The 14,547-nt window shown below is 42.5% G+C and overlaps 1 long non-coding RNA gene across 1 annotated transcript in view; it reads left to right on the top strand.

Annotated features, from left to right (window-relative positions):
- The first annotated feature begins 7,214 nt into the window (after positions 1 to 7,214).
- Positions 7,215 to 14,547, top strand: part of LOC148128152 (uncharacterized) — a 60,040-nt gene continuing 52,707 nt past the window's right edge. The window contains exons 1-2 of the long non-coding RNA XR_015741379.1: positions 7,215 to 7,310; positions 9,286 to 9,398. This is a non-coding gene — a long non-coding RNA (uncharacterized LOC148128152). The remainder of the gene's footprint in view (positions 7,311 to 9,285; positions 9,399 to 14,547) is intronic.

Raw genomic sequence — 14,547 nt, 5'->3', positions numbered from 1 at the left:
ATTGCTGAATTAAATGAAGTCAAAGGTGAACGATACAAGGATGGTAAAATATAATCTTTTGGTGGTATCACAGGTGACTCTAGGGAGAAAAAGATCAGGTCATTGAGAAATGTGAATGCAAGAAAAACTGTTGCACAGTAAATACTTATTGATTTAGAGCAGGAATGTCAAACTTGATTTCACTGAGGGCCAATCAGGGTTGTGTTTGACCTTGGTGGGCATGACCAGCTCAATGTCACTTATGTTGAGGGAACTTGTGGTGGCCTGGGCAGGGCTGGGGGTCCTTCCTTCCTTCCTTCTCTTTTTTTCTTCCCTATTCCTTCTCCTTTCTTCTTCCTTCCCATCTTTCCTTCTTTTTCTTTGTCTCTCCTCTTTCCCTTTCTCTTTTTCTGTCCCTTCTTGGATGCTCAAATGCAATCTCTTTTTGTTTTGTTTTGTTTTGCTTTTAGTTTATTTTGCTAACCCTCTGCCAGCGAAAAAGAGCTCAGAGGGCCCTGCTGGCAGAGGCATTGAGGGCTAGTCCTTCGCTGTTTTTAGGGAGGCCCCATGGGCCCTATCTAGGCACCCCACAGGCCAGATTCGGTCTGTGGGTGTTGAGTTTCATACCCCGATTTAGACAAAATGCATGATAAAATGAATAAGGTGGAATTGTGGAATGTTTGTATGTGTTAAGTTTGAGCAATGAGAGGCTGAACCAGAGCATGAGTGCAACAGTACTTTATTTTACAAATAAAGGGCTGACCGTGCTTGCCAAGCCTGGAACTGGCTCGCAGCAATCAGCAGCCAGTTGGACCCCGCAGCCTGCTTTTATAGCTGGCTGCTGGGGAGAACCGACCAATGGGAATGGGGGAATAACGCCCACACAAAGTGAGTGGACCTGAGTGAGAACTCCTTGAGTCCTCAGGACATAACACCCCTTCCCCCAGATGCGAACACGCATAGTCCTTGAGGTAGATGGGGTTTGTGTTGGCGCCCGGAGCGGCGCAACTCGGGAACATTGTCTGACTGTTCGGTATCAGTCTGTGACGGTTGAGCTGGCATAGTGTCGCCAACACTCTCTCTGGACTGGGCATCCTCGGAAACCACCGGGTTGGTTTCTGAGTCAAACTCTCGTGGGTTGGATCCGGTTGGTCAACTCTCTGGGCGCTGTTGTCCGAGTTTGGGCTGACCGGAACAACCGCTGGTGCAGACTGGTCACTGGGTGCGGTGTGGCTGGGTGGCGGATGGGACGGTTCCCCTTCGACTGGAGACTCTGGATTCTTGTTTGCGAGGTTGCTGAGGCGCCTTCTGAGTTGGTCTATGTGTCTCCTCCAGACGCGACTATCCTCCAGCCTGACTCTATACGATCTCGGCCCGTGACGCGATGACCTCGCCCGGAATCCAAAGTGGGTCCCCAGCGAAATTCCTTGCGAATATCGGCTCCTGTAACATAAAATGTCTAACCCCCGAAGTGGAAGCGAGGGAGAGTCAGGGCAGTATTGTGGGTGCAGTCTATCTAATACAGTCCTCAGGCGCCGGCCCATCAGAAGTTCCGCTGGGGACTTATTGGTGACTGCACAGGGGGTTGAGTGCTGGCTCATCAGGAACCGTGAGAGTTTGTGGTGCCAGTCATCTCTGCCAAACCTAGCGAGGGCCTCTTTGGTGGTCCTGACGGCCCTTTCAGCCAACCCATTACTCGCAGGGTGAAATGGGGCTGTGAAAATGTGGCGAATGCCTAGGTTGGCTGCAAAACGGCTGAATTCTACTGATGCGAACTGTGGGCCATTATCGGAGACCAAGGAGTCGGGTAGTCCATGTGTAACGAACAGGCGCGTTAACACGTTGGTGATTGCTAGTGTGGTGGTCGTGGATAGCTGCGCCACGCCTATCCACTTGGAATAAGCGTCCACGACCACTAGGAACATCTTTCCATGCACGGGCCGGCCAGATCGATATGGATTCTAGACCAAGGGCGCTGGCGCTCCCATCTGGTAGGGGGTGGCGATGGGGGAGCAGGACGGGATTCCTGGCAAATGCTGCAGGAACTTACCCAATTGACAATGTCCTCGTCTAGACCCGGCCACCACACGTAGCTGCGTGCCAACGCCTTCATTCTCACAATGCCGGGTGTCCCTCGTGTACGCTCCAGGACTCGGTACGCAGCGAGGTCGGAATGACCACTCGAGTGCCCCACAGTAGACAACCCTGCAAACTGGACAGCTCCAGCATGCTAGTCTTAAAGGGTGCGAATTTGTTATCAACGTTGCCTCCCGGCCACCCCCTCCTCACCCAGTCGAGCACCTGGGCGAGCGTTTGGTCTGCCTTGGTTTTGGCAGCGATGTCAAGGCGGTGATGGGCAGGTCCAACTGGGTGATTTCAAAAATGGCATTGACAGGAGCTGGGTCTTCAGCCGGAGCGGGTAAGGGGCAGCGACTGAGCGCGTCCAGCGTGGGATAGAGTTTTGCCCGGGCGGTGGATAAGTTTGTATGAGTAGGCCGCTAGGAAAAGTGTCCACCTTGTCATCCGAGGGGAGAGGACTTGAGGTGTCTGTTTGTCGCCGCCAGTAGGCCCAGGAGGGCTTATGGTCGGTGACCAGTTCGAAGAAGTGGCCAAAAGGAATTCGTGAAACTTTTTCACGGCTGCAACAGCTGCTAGGGCTTCCTTGTCTATTTGGCTGTAATTTCGCTCCGTGGCCGAGGCGTCCTGGAGAAAAAAGGCGATGGGGGCCTCAGCGCCATTGGCAAGTCGGTGACTAAGGACCGCCCAATTCCAAAGGGGACGCGTCTGCTGCCAGTACTAAAGGAAGGTTGGGGTCGAATTGGATGAGCACTGCCTCTGACGTAAGTAGTGATTTGACGCTGCGTTAAACGCCTGGTCTTCTTTGTGCCCCCAGTGCCACGGTGACTTTTTGTCTAGTAATCTGTGTAGGGGTTCGGCTACTGAGGCTTTATGGGGCAAAAGGATGCATAAAAGTTTAGGAGTCCCAAGAAAGCTTGTAGCTCTGTTTTGGAGGTCGGTGTGGGAGCTTCGTGGATCGCCTGACCTTGGACTCCAGGGGTGAATGCCAGAGGCGTCAATTTTATAACCCAGAAAGTCCACCTGTCTAGTGGCAATGGCGCATTTTCTTTTTTTAACTTGAGGCCATGCTGTCTGAACCTCTCTAACACTGCTCGCACTCTCTGGAAGAGTTGGGGTCTGTCCCTGGCCGAGACCAAGATGTCGTCAAGTAGGGTACTACACCAGGGAGGCCCTGTAAAATCCGCTCCATGAGGGATTGAAAAATACCCGGGGCAACACTTACGCCAAATTGGAGACGCTTGCATCGGAAGGCACCCCTGTGAGTGACGATGGTCTGAAGTTCCGCTGTTTGGTTATCAACAGGGAACTGTTGATATGCTTGAGACATGTCCAATTTAGCAAAAATACTGCCCGGTTCGAATGTGTGCAATAAGTGCTGAATGACGGGCACGGGGTAGGCGCTAACTTGTAAATATTTATTGATTGTTGTCTTGTAGTCCGAGCAAATTCTCAGGCTACCATCTTTTTGAGGGTGTGACAATGGGCGTCTCCCACTTGGCGAAATCTGTTGGCTCAATGACCCTTGTTTTAGTAGTTTATCCAATTCAGCGTCTAGTTTTGGTCGAATAGCAAATGGAACTCTACGTGGTTTTAATCTGATTGGGACTGCCTGGGGGTCAACGGTGAACGAGATGGGGTTCCATTATAACACCCCAGCTCCTTGCTGAACACATCTGCGTAGTCAGCGAATAAGGAGTCAGTGTCTGAGGTTGAGACAGCATGGACTCCTGTTAACCCTAGGCCGAGGTGGGGAAACCAATCGAGCCCCAATAAGGTGGGTAGATTGCCGTTAACTACCACTAGAGGTAGGTGGCCTTTAAAAGCTCTAAAACTGACAAAGAACTTGCCTCTGCCGATCACGGGAATGGCCTTCCCCTGGTCGTCCTTCAGACCGAACTGGCATCTCTGAAGCCGGGTAGTAGATAGGCTGGGGTGGAGTCTCTTGAGGGTGTTCCACGAGATTATTGAGAGCGCTGACCCTGTGTCAACCTCCATGTGGCACGGTTTACCTTCTAGGGAAACGGAGAGAGAAATTTTACTAACAGAGTGGCAAGTACGCCTGGCAAGGCGGTGCGTGCGACAGTTTAAAACTTGCCTCTGTGGTCCCGAGTGTGAGGACGGGGTCTTTGTGCAGCGCTTTGGGGGCTTGGCAGACTCTCTCGCAATGTGCCCCCTCTTATGACTGTTGTTGCAAACGGCTCCTTTAAACTTGCAGGTGGCCCTTTGATGTGATCCCCCACAAGCTAGGCACAGGGTGATGTGCTTGGGTGGACAGTGTATTCTTGTTTGGCCCCTACCTCGACCGTCTGTCATTGGTGAGGCGATGGACATCGTTCTCATCGTTGTGGCCTTCCTCCGCTTCCACCTCTTGAATGGACTGGGAACGCTGCTAGCTTGGCGCTTGGGCCCTGAATTTGGTGGCTGAGTTCGTTGCTAGCTCGGCTGCTAGGGCCTCCTCTACCGCTTGCACGAGGTTGAGGTCTTTTTAGCTAGCAGTCGCCTCTGTAGGTTGAGATCCTTGACCCCACAAACCAACTGATCGAGGAGCATGTCCTCCAGGTATGTTCCAAACCCGCAGTGCAGGGCTGCTGTTCTGAGGGCGGCCATATATTGGTTGATGGTCTCCTTACTTGATTGCTTCCTCATTCGGGCGTGAACCTCCTGGCGATTTGTGAAGGCCTGGGAGCGTAGTGGTTTGTGAGGATCTCAAGCAACTCCGGACCACGGAACGTTTTTAATTCTCTTGGCGCCACGAGTGCTGCAGCGGTATAAACGGTGGCTCCGCAGTAGATTAGGAAATAGGATTTTTTCCGATGCTCTCCCGCATCCGACAGGCCGACCGCATCGATGTAATGATTGAAACGGTTCTTATCACGATTCCCACTTCTCTTCGTCTGGTTTAAACGCCCGGGAATACTGGATTGGAACTCATGGTGCTGGAACGGCTGGGCTACCTGCGGAAAAATCTCTCTGGGACTACGAACGCTCGTGAGTTACTAGTGATATCAGCTCTGGAGAGGTTTTTGCTACCCTCTCTTCTCTCTCTCTGGGTTACCACGTTGGCTGCTAGCCGTTGGAGGTGTCTTGATTCGCGCCAAAAAGTGGGCGTTAGTGACTCTCTACAGCGCTGTGCTGTGATTCCTACTGGCTCGAAATTCAAATGACACCGTTTGAATTTCGCGCCAAATGCAGAGCGGCTGCGGCTCGCAGCGCTTCACTTTCCCCGTAGCGAGGCTAACAAGCGGCTACAGACGCTTCTAACTATTTGACTCAGACCGCTTTCTCTGGCTGCGGATCTGCGTTTGCTCTTTTTGATCGCTCGTTTCGCTAGCTGACCGCTCTCTCTGGCTGCGGATCAGCGTTTCCCTTGTCGCCAGCCGATCGCTCTCTCTGGGCTGTAGATCGGTGGCTAGTGACTCAGCGGTTGCAAGGTGCTTCTGGTAGCCATCCCATCCTCGTCGCCAGTGTTAAGTTTGAGCAATGAGAGGCTGAACCAGAGCATGAGTGCAACAGTACTTTATTTTACAAATAAAGGGCTGACCGTGCTTGCCAAGCCTGGAACTGGCTCGCAGCAATCAGCAGCCAGTTGGACCCCGCAGCCTGCTTTTATAGCTGGCTGCTGGGGAGAACCGACCAATGGGAATGGGGGAATAACGCCCACACAAAGTGAGTGGACCTGAGTGAGAACTCCTTGAGTCCTCAGGACATAACAGTATGAATATAGAGTTAAAGATAGGTTGCTAAATGTTTTAGCAGCAGTACATGATAAAGCAGTTCATGCATGAGAATAAATGGAATGCTTTAATGTACATTGAGCAAAGTGTAAAACCAAACTGTGTGATGTTTCCTTTGGTTATTAATGCATTTACCAATAAATGGATAAGGAACACTTGTGGTGTACAGGTTCATATTTAGACAAGACTCCTGTATTTTGGCCATTTTTCCACTTTGTAGAAGACTATTTCTCTGTGCTGTTTTGAAGCTAAGAATGGATTCTGTTCATTCAGTCCATGGAAGCTTTTGAGAGTTATACATACATACATATATACATACATACATACATACATACATTGTACATATATGATAATTTGTGATATTAGTTGTAGAATTGAAGTAAAGTCATAAAAAAACCTCAATGAAAGAATAAAGATAGGGGCTTTTGTTTGTCTATGTTAAGTCAGCAGCATAGCTTGCAAACACTGAGAAACAATCAGCCATTTGTACTACACATTTGAATGATCTTTGAAAGCAAAAGCTTGGCCATAGGTGAATATAAAAGTATGACTAGTTTTTGTGCTATGACTTGCCAACAAGGAAAGAAATCATGGGAACGTTTGGATGCTATATAATTTCCTGCAAAGGAAAAAAAACACAAGAATGCCAGCTATAAAAGCAAAAGATACATCATAAAGAACAGATAAAGTCAGTTTCTTGCTTCACAATTGAGCTGATGCCCTTGAAGCTGCGCTGCGCTTTGATCCAAGCCAGGTGATAAATGTATTATGATCTAAATGGGTCATATACATCATGTTAAATTGCTTGACAGGTTTCAGTCAATGAGATCCCAGGCTGACAAATGGCAGTCAAATGGGAGATTTAGAAGTATCCAATGCCATGCAAAGGAGGCTGTCCACCAGCTTCCCTGTTAATAGCTTGAGAGAGAATGTGCTTACAAAGCCTGATAGATTACCTCCTGGAAAAAAAAAATAAACTTGTTGGAAGTAAAATATATAGTTCTAAGATAAACTGCCACATAACATGAAAAGGTTTTCACTGAAATATGAACTGAATGTCAAATGTCATACTGTAGGAAAGAATCGTGTGTTTCAATTCTTTCCTGAAACATTCTGTGGAAGAAGACATGAAGAAATGCCTGCAAGGAAAGGGCATTCGTCTTATGGATTGTTCTCCTTGATCTGAATTAGCAAAGTCATCATCAAACAGTGCAGGTTCTGATGACATGGGTTTGGAAAGTCCACAGAAATTATTCAAGGCAAGGGAGAGACTCTTCTTGCTGTGGTGAAATAAAGAGGAACAACCAGTTGGTGCTACCTCTTGCTAAGGAAATGGTAATTAATTTGAAGGCACTGCGGCTTCAAGAAAAGCTGTTCGACAGTAAACATTGAATTGAATTGAAAACAAGCTTGGGATTGAAGAGCTATATTTTCAGGCCTGCAAGATTGATGTTAACCTTGAGAGGCAGTCCAGACAAGAAACACACACCAAACTACAAGCTCTAACTTTATTGTAAGGTAAGAGTAACAGAATTTAGTCTGAAAGTGCACCTCTCGCCTCTTGCCTTTACAGTCCAAGGAACTAGGAAGAGTCTCTTCAAAGATGTTTGCCATGCCCCTATTCCATTTGATGATTCAGGTGTTGCTTGTCTGACTATTGTCTGGTTTGCAGCTGTTCCTTCTGTCTCCCAAGGTCATTTCCACACACAATTACAATTTATAATATAGTGGCTTAAGTTCAGGTCATGGGTTTTTGGCATATTCACTACTTCAGGTGAAGGCTTTTTCCCATTGTGGTTTCAAGCCCAAAGGGAACGGAGAAGCCAACACACCTAGAACATTGTGCTCGTAACTTAAAAGTCACTACAGCTTTGAGCTGAAGTCAGGTACAATCTGACAGAAAGGGATGAAGACAGTAGCAGCTATCAGTAATGCTGGGAAAACAACATATGCCAGTACACCTGGTCTCTACATCAAGCCAAGAACCTTTCAAAGTAGAGGAGGAGAAATACCTCATTGTTCTCCTACTTGTACTGTCACTGGAACAGCAAGAATGAAAAATGAATGAATGGAAGGAAAGGAGAGTACGTTGGTGAAGTGAACAACAGGTGAATACCTAAGCAGGGAAATTACAGGGAAGCAAAACAATTTAATTCAGCTCTGCCCTGGCCCAGTGATTTTCTAAGGTTTGAGAAACTAGTTTCATTTCCTGAGCCCAGTCCCAGCTATGATATGGAGCATTTGCCCATAATTATGCACCAGAATTAGCACGTTTGGAAGGAATGTGATTTCAGATGAAAATGGGCAGCCCTTTACTTCAAGCTATTGCTGAAGTATCAGACCTATAGACTAGTCTCTTTTCCCATTGAATATCAGCTCTTCTGTTTTGATATATTAGAAATACTTGTCTATAACATTGTTATAGACAAGTATTTCTAAACCTTTACAATTTTATGAATGTGTGTGTGAATTTTGGGAGTTGAGCCCATATATCCTAAAGTTGCAATGGTTGAGAAACACTGCTCTAGATAATGCTATGGACACGGCCTCAGGTCAGAAAGAGAAGTGATCCAAATAGGTTTGCTTCTTATTACTGAACAAAAGATACTTTTTCAAGAAAAGGAAAATTTTTCATGACTATAAGGTCACATAATAGTCAAAATTTTAATTTGTCTCCTTGTACAATCATAAAAATGCAAAAAGATACTTTGTTTTCTGTCCTTTATAAATACAAGCTATAATTTCAAAATAATGCATTGTTGGAAATAAAAAAAAAATTGAGCTATATTTTGATCAGTGAAGCAGATCATCTTATATCTTGGCCTATTACTAAGAAAATGATTTTTTTTAAAAAGATGGATTGCTATCAATTGGATTTCTGATTAGGTACATATAGAGTGCAGAAAGATGTTGGAATTTCACCTTCAAAATTATTTCTTGGAAAAATTTGATCCGGTTCTATTGGATATCTCCTCATTCTCTCTTCTCCAGGGTATATACACCCAGTGCTTCCAACTAAGTTTTTTTTTCTTTTAATATTCCATATCCAACTTGCCTGCTCTCCTTTGAACACATTCTCTTTGGTCAATGTACTTCTTAAAGGATCGTTCCAAAACTGAATGAAGTAGTCTTCATGCAGTATAATCAATGTGGAATAGAGACAGAGAATGACTTGTATTGACCGTATACAAGCTCAGCATATCCCTACTTTTGCCTGTTTTAGAATTTATCTCAATTAATTTCACTGGATGCTTCATTTTATATATTTAAATTATGATCCCATTCAATCGATTTTTTTCTAAGAAGTGCAAAATATTCTAGTATTTTCTTGTGAAAAAGATTTTTAAGCCCCATCTACAATTCTTCCCAGCTCTTTTTCAAGTATGGTGGTCAGAAGTATACATGGTACTTCAGGTGTAGTCATACCACCATTTTATATAACATTATTACCATACCCTAATCAAGGATTTCATGCGGTTGTTGATAAAAATAGGATCACCAACCTAATCATCAACGTCCAATGATGGATATGGCACAACAACAAGAAGAAGAATCAAGGATCTACCAAGGAGAAAACCACACCCCCACCAACATTGACTGAGCAAGGTACTATATATAAATAAGGAGTAAATCCTATTCTCACTAGCATTGATGATGTTACCTAGTCAGTAATTAAACATCTGCAGGGAAACAACCACCTTTGAAGAACACTAAGGATTACAAGGAGATACCAGTTGGCAAACACTTATCCCTAAATAAAAATAATTTAGGAAGCACTAATTGCAAAGGATGTATACACTTCTTATTTCTCCTCAATGAAGTACTGATAACTCTTTACTTTTGATTTTTCTAATTAGTTAGCAATTAAAAAAAGAAAGTTTTCCTTTCCCCATGGCAACTAAGCTCACAGTATACCATATTCTATTGTAGCAAAGAGGCAGACAAATGGAATGCTAGGAATTATTACAGAAAAGATCTAAAATAAACTGTGTGCAATTATTTAAGTTGTTAGATGTGCTTACACAGTTAGAATGTATACAGTTATTGACATCCCATTTCAAAAAGACACTGAAAGTACAGTGTATATGAATTACATGTGTGAGATGAATGGCTACAAAAATAAATAAAATATACATAATGAAACAAACATGATCCTTGATAACCAAAAACTAACAATATCAAACTTACCACAAAATATTTTTAAAAAAATATTGTTAAAAAAATATTTGTAAAGTGCACAGCCCCAGCATAGAGCAGGACTCCAGGAAGCATGAAAAAAAAAATACTAAGATTCATGCTGTAGATGAGATTCTGCATGTAGTATGCCAAGAACTGGTCCTACCTTCTGCTGACAATCCATTCGTTGAAACTGAAAGGTCTCCCAAGTAAACAAACTTTAAGAACAAACCCTCAAAAATGGCACCATAGTCAGCATTGCTGCTTGGTGCTATAAAGATGCTCCAAATTAGAGAGCCAATCTGGCACAAAATGAGGACCAAAATGAGGTTGAGATTCTAAACACCTTGCAAAAATCCAAATGATTTTTGCAGGGTGTTTCTGACCTCAGCTCAGGTTCTCATTTTGTGGCAAAATCTTTGACTAAGAAGTACTTTGGTTGGCACAAGCAGTTAAGCATGGTCATTAGTTAACATACAGCCTATGTAAGGAACAAAGTTTAAATGTTCAATGTAAAGAAGGTGACAGGATATGTTAACAATTTCTTATTGAAAAAAAGCAGATAGCTTTTGTGAATCTCCTTGTAGATACACAGGAAGCAACACTGTTGAATCTTCCTTTCTAGGAAAGGTATTCACTAAAGTAGTCAAGTTGATTTTCACCCTTATAAGACAAATTTGAGCCTCCTTCACATAGTTTTAAAAGCAGTTTGTGCACAAAAGCAAGTATTTCTATGTTAGAGTGTGTGTACAAGTGTATGTATATGTAAATACAGTATATATGTATATGTAAACATATGTGTATGTGTGTATATATGTTTACATATATCTACATGTGTGTGTGTGTCTATGTTTGTAAGTATTTTTGTGCTGTTATTATTTGGCTTTTTAAAGGAAAATTTTCAATATTCTATTTTATTATTGCACATATAATAATATTTGTACATTTTAACTCATGAAACTAAATACAGATTAAATAGATGCCCACCCACCAAAAAAACAAGCTTTGGAATAAATAGATCTCGCCAGATCTCGCGTTTCATTCCCACCAACTTTAAGTTCAGGTAGAAGTTCAGCAGGCTCACAAAATCACTTTGGGATTTGACTATTCATAACTGAATATATATTTCAAATTATCTAATAATAAACCAAGATTACATGCTATTCAGTGGTGGGATTCAGCCAGTTCGTACCACTTCAGGAGAACCGATTGTTAACTTTCTGAGCAGTTTGGTGAACTGGTTGTTGGAAGAAATCATTAGGGCAGAGAACCAGTTGTTAAATTGTTTAAATCCCACCATTGATGCTATTAGCATCTTTTAAGCATTATAGAAATCAAAATATATGCCACACGAACAGTCCAGTTAAGTCTATCCCCCAAAACCAAACTGGTCAAAACCTGCCGAATGCCACCTCTGCCTCTTTATAAGTTAGAGATTAGTATGCTAGTATCAGCCCTACAAAGTAAGTAATTCAGGAAAGTGATTACACAAGATGATCAGAAATGTACTTTATTAAAGTACACAGAAATAACAAGAGTCTTGCAAATCTGCCTGAGTTTTCTTTTCCCTCCCTCATAAACCTCAAGGAGGTGGGGGGAGAAGGAACCAGTCTAAATCTCTTCCTGCCCCCATTCAGTCCCCATCCCAGGTTTAACACATACTTCCTGTACACTTGATATTATCCTAATAGATTTTGGATACTTCCTCCAATTCATTTCAGTCTCATTCAGTTATTGCCCATCTTCCAAAAACTCCCTTGACAGAGGAATCAACATAAGTGTGATCATTTTATCTGGCTAGTTAAGTATGGTTTGTGAGACACTGATTTCCAAAATGACAAAATGTGACCTTTGAGCCTTGCTGAAGAAGACTAATCATGATTTATTAGACCAAGGACTGCATATTCCTACTTCTTCTTTCCTTCCTCCTTTGCTCTTGGACTTATCTCCAGGTCTCCTATGATTATGTATAAACCAGAAAACTAATTGAATTACAAATCTGGATTGCCAGCCATGGCTTAGCAGATCATAAGTGGAAACTTTTATATCTAGAGTGGATAAGCCTTCCTTCCTGCCTTCCTGCCTTCATTCCTTCATTCCTTTTCTAGTTTTGAGACTTGCCAAAGTCAAAGAAGCATCAGTGCTCCATTATTTCCTATCAGACACCATATTAAGTTGGCATTGGATTTATTATAAGAAAAGCCGTTATGTATATCTACAACCCACTGAAAATTTTATCAGTATGAACAAAAAATAGTATGATCAATAACAATCTTTCTCAAGGCAGAAGTGAAAATGGCACGGTTGTGTTCTCATGCCTTCAAACTGGCAATGTATAAATACACTAGATTCATTCAGCATGACTAGAGAACTGTGTTAAAATGGACAGTCTTTTTTTTTTTTAAGGAGGAGGAAGAGGAAGAGGAGGAGAAAAAAAATCCTGCTGGGCTATTGAGCTGTGATTAATAGTTGTTCTCCAGGCATCTTGTCTGCTTGACAGCTTTCCCCTGGAAAACATTGAAAAGTAATTGGCCAGCTCACTTTACGAAGTTTGGATTTATATTCAGAAATAATCTCTTCCACATACATGTTCACAAATACACACATACAGAAATATCAGACACACATGCTGCCACATACACAAAAAGAGACACACAGACAGAGACAACACACACCCTATTCGCTTCTTTCTTTTCCATCTTCTCTGAATGCCTCCATAGTTTAAAGCCATGGAAGAAAATTTGTAGCAAGATCTCATTCCACTGCCTACAATTTTGACTATGCCTAGCACTCTGTGGGACATCACTTTCACAAGTGCCATCAAATTTTCACTTTCTATTCATGTTTTTTGCACTGTGTACTAACAAATCACATTTCTTTTCTCTTCAAAATAAATTATTGGGCTTGGAATTTACAACCAGGAATTAAGCAGAAACATTCTGTTCAAAGTTTTATTTCCAACTGCCCACAAAATTATGTCCCAAATGAGTTTAGATTTCAGGTTTGGCTTTGGAGATTTTGTACAAATACATGATTATGTTCTAATCCTCAAGATTTTGAAAAGATTAATACTTTTCCTGTGAGTCATACAGTACATTAAACAATAAAGCAGAACCTTTGAAATAAAAGCGCTGACACTGATGAAAAACCTATTAATACATTTCTTTTAAAATTGGAACTCTTAAAACAATGTTATTTCTATTATTAGCTAAGAATTGTTGGTGTTTCCATTTCCATCATTTTGAGAGGAAATCACTGATGAATGCTAAGGTTGAAGCAGTCTCAAAAAATAAAGAGAATGAACATACCTTACAAAATATGAAAACTTGGCTCATGACTATGAGAACAAATATACATTCTAAGGCTAAAGGAGAGCAGAACAAGAACAGCCTTCATTAAAATATCAAACTTATGCCATTAATAGCTTCTGTGTGACTGTAAAACAAATATAGCCTATATACCAGGGATCTCCAACCCTGGCAACTTTACAACTTCTGGACTTCAACTCCCAGAATTCCTCAGTCAGTGCAAGCTGGCTGAGGAATTCTGGGAGTTGAAGTCCACAAGTCGTAAAGTTGGTCAAGGTTGGAGACTCCTGGTATATACCATGTAAAGTAATGTTGTTCCTGGGATCAACTTTGCTGAGGATAGTCCCATATTTAAAGTAGTGCTGTGCTAGAACATTTTTTCTTTATTTGGTCCAACCTTGTTCTTGAATCTCATGGAAAAGAAATTATTTTTTGAAATTCTCCCAAGGATGATGCAGAATTCCTGCAATCATCTTAAATAAGGAATGAAGAACCTTGTGTTTTATGGTGGCATCATTCTGCAGCCACCCTATTTCCTGTGCACACACACACACATACACACATACACACATACACACACACACCAATTATATTCCAAGTGAAGAAATCATAAGGGAAAGCTTCTTAATTATGGTGCTTTCTTTTAGATCAGGAAGCAGAAGCAGCCGGGGAAGTTGCAGATGGGTGGAGAAATGTGAAATAGAGCAAGAGCAATGGGTAACAATTAAAATCAAGCTAAAAATAAATATAAAATTAAAACACACTGTTAAATAGCAAAGAAAAAAATTGAAAAGAAGGAAGGAAGAGAAAGGAGAGGGAGAGACCCCAGTTTGCAAGGGAGGAAACCTTTCCAAAAATTGACGATTGATTTGAAGAACTTCATGTTGATCTGAAGAACTTCCAAAAATGTTTCTGTGTGAGGATTTCCTTTATTTGAAGTGGTATCATGTTAAACTCCAGAAACCATCACTAGCAAGCATTAGAACAACAGATTAGAGCATGCAAGGCTACCTGTATGTCACAACCTCCCTGATCCAGTAAGGTACCCTATATTCCTATTCAATGGATTACAAATCCTAAAGATGAGCTCCTTGGTTTTCTTGTTGGTGGGAATGTGCCCCCTTTCCTTGGATCAGTGTAGGATCACATGATCTCCACAAACCATAAATTAATCTCTATCATTTTCCAGGAGGAGGAAGAGAAGAACAGAGTTTAGAAATATGCAGGGCAAGAGAAGGCTGCCTTTGAAAGAGATGTCTTTCTTTTGATAC

Source organism: Pseudonaja textilis, chromosome 1 (genome assembly GCF_049901715.1).
Source record: "Pseudonaja textilis isolate UNSWEBS1 chromosome 1, rPseTex1.2, whole genome shotgun sequence".
NCBI lineage: Eukaryota > Metazoa > Chordata > Lepidosauria > Squamata > Elapidae > Pseudonaja > Pseudonaja textilis.
The sequence above is the reverse complement of the archived record's forward strand: the minus strand, read 5'-3'. Positions and strand labels throughout refer to the sequence as shown.